Below are 6,238 nucleotides of genomic sequence, written 5' to 3'. Positions count from 1 at the left end.
AGTTCAATTCTGCAGCACCACTGCTATTTCCTCCAGTAAACCAGTAGATAGTGCTATTTTGTTATCATCCCATCACAGACAGGGTACACTCCACTTGGGACATTGTGCACACAAAAATGTCCTCAATTTACTATGAGAATGTATGGGTTTGTCAATTCTGGACTATAGAGCGCACTGGAATAAAACCCATTATATTTAAGAAGGAAAAGAGATTCATGCATAAGTCTATAAGACGTGGGTGCAGTGGTGCTGTCTGCACAGTACAAAGGTCAGTAAAATGCATTAGGATCACTTCTCAACTAGTTTTGATAACGGAGTCCAGCATCGAGGCTGACTCGCGTAACAAACTCTGCAATGTTCTCCTGTCACATCTTTTGTTTCTGCATTATACACAATAACGAAGCGCGTCGTGGGTCAGCTGATCGGTCCGCGCACCTTATGTTTTTTTCCGTCTTTTTTTGGGGGCGTTTGAGTTCTGGATTTTCTTTCGAAATCCGAAGCAAAAAAATCTTGAAATTTTTGTTCAAACTCTGATTTGTTCGAAGTCCGGGACGTTCGAAGATATATATATATATATATATATATATATATATATATATATATATATATATATATATATATATATTCAGACCGTGAGATAAAAGTAGCGGCTTATCTTCCGGAAGTTTTGGTGATTAATTGGACATTTCTCCATGTTCTCCATAATTTAGAAACTTTGCAGTAGCCAGAACAACGTGTGGTACGTGAAACTGCAGGACAGGCTTAAACCATGACCTCTATATTAGACATTACTATTACTATATCATGTAGGTATATGTGCTGTGACATATTTTGAATAATTATATTTAAAAAATGTTTTAAAAAAAGGTATTATTGTGTGTTCTGTTTTGGACATGGGGATAGTGGTCATTGCCTTGTAAACATTTTTTAAAAAGAAAAGACACAGAAAGCATGCATTATGTACTTCATGACAATTCAATTCAGAGTTGTGATCCTTTTTAATGCAGCTTGACAGATTTTTGAGAGCTCATGAAATGGATGGTTTTCATACAATCATCCAGATACAAAAATCTAACCTTTACACAGCATCTTAATTGGGAGAGGGTTAAGGCTGAGGGTTGGTAGTCTATAATAGGAGCACACCTGGGCTCGCAACCACTCACTGTCAACTATTAAAGACTGATTTGCACAGTGAGAAGATACTTGACAACGTACAAGGCCAATAAAAGGAGAAAGAGCTGCACCTTGCGACAGACCCTCTTACTGAGCCAGCACATCTGCTGCTTTGTAGCTTCTGTGGTCCTGATCTGAGAGTGTTCCTTCGCTGCTATACCTGGCTATTTATCTCTGACCCCAGCGAGGTGAAGGTGATGGCAGCCTTTTATTTCAGGTATAGCCTTCTCCAGGTTGATGTGGGAATATTGATCTCACAATGAAAGAAGGACTCCATGCTCTCGTGTTCTGCTCACAGCTGTTAAATCCCAAATACTCTCAATTGTAATGCTTTAAACTGAGATCAGAGGGATATGAGGAGTGTCGACCATGGAGCAGAAGGGATGGTTTAAATCTAGCAGGTGCACAGTACTTACCGCTCCTCACGACTGAGCAACACTCGGCTCATAAATCGTCACCCACTTCGAGCTGAATACCTCATTTTAAATCTAACTCGCCTCGTCGCAAGATGAAAAAGCTCCTGTGTGACCACTCAGATCCAGTGGTGATCCAAACACGGACTGGGGGGGATCCATCATTCACACGCTCGGAGAGGACAGCAGAGAACCTTTGGCCTTGGCTTGTGACCGCACCTTGAGATTGAAAGAGCCGGTAATGCAGCCATGGCAGTCAGCCCATCCTCTAATGATCCTTTTTACCCCCTCCCAGCTGATAGGTTTTCATGCTGCTCAAATACACTCGCCGTGGAAATGGACCCATCCACGTTTCGATGCTCATTCCACTTCATTTTGTAAAGTTTAACCACGAAAAGTACCGATTTAAAATGAGTTTTACTTTTGCAATGAGAATTATGTGTAATACAAATATGTTAAATCCCAAAATGAAATAAAGGTTTTTCTCAATTTATTGAATATTATTAACATTAAATATACATGTAAAAACCAATATTATTATTTAACTAATTAAATCATTAATTGGGCTTTGTAAGAGTGTAATAATAACTGACACAAGCTTATCGCAATTGCTGCTTTACTGTGAATGTGATTAAAGTGACAAAAATGGCTTTACATAAACATATGAAGTCAATGTAGATGATGACGTGCAACAACCTGTCAGACTACATCATGGGAGTGCAAGACGGGACACATTTGGGGCGGCTGCTTCAGAATGTTTCAAGTGGCATGTATGTAACAAAAATGTGGAAGACATTGTCATCATCATTGACATCAACCAATCAGTAACCACATTTTATAGTACATGCAGAAAGAAATTCATCAAGACGAAGAAGTGAAATGGAAGACAAGTGCGTTGCAGCTGGTCTCATCCCTCAGCAACTGGTTCATCTGCACTGCTAGGCCTTCATGAAGTGCTGTCAGCTTCTTAAGCCATTATATATGAATAACATTGAGGTCTGGTACAGTCCAGCCCTTTTTTGTCAGGCGTTACTGTGTGTCGGCCATTCAGATGGTTCTTCAGGTTAAATGAGTCGTGGCTGAACCTGCTACTATTTAAATGAGCAAACAACAGAACACTCATATTTAACAGTGGCAATATGGCTTGAGATGCTTTGACAGTGGGTTGGAAAAATTTGTCATCCTGCCATTCCATTTCCCTTCACTGTTTCCTAACACTGGACCACAGTCATGGCTGGATGGTTCCTTGCTTCGCTGCTTGACTCCGTCATAAGCAGCTGCTTTGTTTCTTGGAGCTTGGTGTTGATGTTGGTATGGGGTGTTTCTTATTATAAAAGCACAGAAAACACGTTTATATCAAGTCTGCTGTGATGGAATGCAACCACATTTTTTTCTGTTATTAACATAAGCAATTGATTATATTTTAAAATGATTTAGATCTATATATATATATGCATTTCAAGAAGCCAACCTGCCGAGCACAGATTGATGTAATAGATGAATTATTTTGTTACCATTTTTTTGTTTTCAATTTAGAGGTTTGCAGAACCACACTTTTTCATTGGAACATGAAAAAAGTCATGATAAGTTGGTGAAATACAGCGCCGTTTCAAATAAAGATACAACCCAAATGTTGTAAGTAGATGAGAAATGTGTTGATGCATAAATGTTGTGAGTGTGTCACAGTCATCCTCAATAGTGACGCTAGATAAATCTTTGGCCTCAGTGCGTGTGGATCAATCCAGACACCAATGTTCTGGTCACCTGCATGATCGCAGGACCAGTCATCCAAGCACGTCGCCACGTTCGCTGTGGTTACTATTAACCCTGCTCCCGAACAAGCCAGGAACTACAATTACATAATCAATTACTGTGATCAATGAGGTGATCAGCTGTTCAATACATGTCTCTGTTGCTACCAGTCATTCGTCCGGCTGCCATGTGTCTGCCGTCAGAGGCACATATAGATGCAAAGGCAAGCAACACACACCTTCTCTCTTTGAAGTGGCTTTCCTTCTCAAACACTGATCTGATAAGGTAGCAGCAAACCAAACAGGATTTTCCCCCCACCCGGTTTCACGGCAGTGGCGACAATAGCAAAGTTGTGAGGAAAGACAAGCTCGACTACTGCACTCACATTTACAATACAAAGAAAATAATGAGCAGAAACTGGCCACTTCAGATGATCCCTACATAGCAAAACATCTGCTCTGTACAAAGCTTTTAAGGGGACCGGTTTTCTGTTTTACTTCTTCAGTCATCAAATCTCACTACTAATAGATGACTCTGCATCAAAATGACATCTGAAATGTTGGTAACTTCAACGTAATAACAAGATGAAGTTTGGAAAACGGCCACCTTATTCAAAGCTTTCTGTTGACTGTGGTGGACTACAAAGAACTTCAAACATCATTTGCTGTGCCTGTGAGTCCGTTCCAGTTTTATTTGATCACAAATATCAGACATCAGAGCATTTAAAGCATCTTAAAGAAGCCTGTTAATAAATACACAACTTACTCGTGCATCATCACGGCAAGTGACTTTTGCTGCATTTCAAAACTAACTACTTCATGTTTCGCTGTCTGCTGCATGAACCGTAGGCACGTTTTTGTTTTTTTTTTCCTTTCCTTCACAGCAAACTACTAGACACTAGTTAGCCACCATTAAAGTGCATCATCAATCCCATGATCCTTTGTGAGTTACATGAACAGGCTTTGTACAGCCACTTGTACAGCTTACAACACGAAGGCAGTAGCGTATTATTTAGGCTTATTTTTAAAGCTAGATGAACCTTGTTCTTTCACACTTCACCATATGTTTATGGGTTGATTCTAATAGGTCCCCTTTAAGACACAATATGTGTCTTAAAATAAAACGGTTGAATCAGCTGCCAATGGAAATGAGATCATGTTTGCAATGTCTTTAAAAAAATGAATAAAATAAAATAATCATTTGAAAACAGCACAGCTATATCACCATTTAGCTTGTGTGGAATTGTGTGGCCATTCAAAGCCCTTTGTGAGGTAATACTCTAGTATTGCAAATTTCATAATTCTGTCAATTTTGAAGGCCTGACTTCCAGACCAAAGAAAAATTTGGAAATTTGCCTTCCTTCCGTGGCAGGACATGGTCTTCTGAGTGTTTACATTAGGCTGTTATTACTCAATCCTAGCACCAGCAGGGGGAGCAGATCCAGCAGCCCTGTCTCCCCATCCACACAGTCCTGATCAAGCAGCCCTTCTTTTGGAGAGATGTTGACTAAATTGTCCAAGTATTAACTGACTGACAGAGATGATGGTGTGACACTCTGACAGCCAGCGCCTTGTTCGGGTGATGCTGTAGAGTCAGGGAGAGCGTGAAATGGAGGTAAAGCAGAAAAGCACTCAAAATGACAGGATCAGGGGGAGGCGGTGAGGAAGTGTGTTGACTCTATAGTCCAAAGCTAAGAAGCAGACATCAGTGATATGGTTGTAAATGAAGCATCACTGTCATGCCATGGCCATTTCTGAGCCAAGGCCCAGTTCAGGTGAGACCAATTGGTCAGAGGAAATGGCAGGAGAAGAGTAAGTATGATGGAACAAGTAAGAGAAAAGGTTGCAGGAAGACTCAGTTTTGTGTGTGCATGAGTAAACGTAGTGTGTCCCAATACCCTTAAGACAGAGGGCACTCACTGTTCATCACTTGAAGTCATCCCTTTGAACTAAGGGGGCTCCGGAGCTGACTTGAAACAAAGTGAGAAGATGAAGTGCAGCTAGGATAGGAGGATACCAAAGTGTGAATTGAATGACATTACTTAAAAATAACGGAGAATAGGACAACAGGGACATTTTAGTAACGAGGACAACTGTTGTTTGTTTATTTTCTCTTCGTATCACACGCTAGTGACCTAAAGGGTACTGTGTCCGAAAAAATTAACAATGCAACATAAATGAGTATGTTTTTATTTCTTCGTAAAGCGGTAACATGTAGTTTTCGAATGTTTGCTTTAGGCGGCACTGCTGGTAAATGAGTGTAATGCAAGCTGTCGTAAAGCTGGGTCTTCGGTCCCGCCCCCCACGTTCATTTGTTTATGAGAAAAGACTGTGGCGTAACAGCGAAATTGTAATCACAGATGGCAATGTTCACAACACTGTGAGGCTCATTCTTGCAAAGGCAACTGTAGAAGCATCTATCGTTCAACATCTGAGATCGAACTCCGTGATTCAGCCAGTGAGGAGAGCCGGGATCCACTGAGAGGCGGAAGCAGCTGCAACGGACCCAGATAATAAAACTTTATCGACTGCTTGTTTCAGAATGAAGAAAAGAGGGGACCACGGAGGCGCACCTGAGGAACCAGATGAAGGTTATTTCGTGATCCTGTTTGAAAGTAAAATGTACATTGACACATCATTCACCTTAATTTACTGTGTTTAAAGTTAAAAGATATTTTGTTTTATGCACTGGGCGTTGCTGCTCGGTCAATGTTGCTGCTGTGACTCAATTCCTGAGCGACATGACTGAAACACTAAAGCTACCAGTGAATAATAAAAATGTTTCTCTCTCCATAGCGTCTCATAATTTCCAGATGCTGGTGCAGAGCAGCAGATCCATGGTGTAAACATGAGGATCAACAGCAGAGCATCGCACATCATCGAAGTCAGGTTGTGGGGGCG

This window comes from Synchiropus splendidus, chromosome 15, assembly GCF_027744825.2.
Source record: "Synchiropus splendidus isolate RoL2022-P1 chromosome 15, RoL_Sspl_1.0, whole genome shotgun sequence".
Taxonomy (NCBI): Eukaryota; Metazoa; Chordata; class Actinopteri; order Syngnathiformes; family Callionymidae; genus Synchiropus; species Synchiropus splendidus.
Note: the sequence above shows the minus strand (reverse complement) of the source record.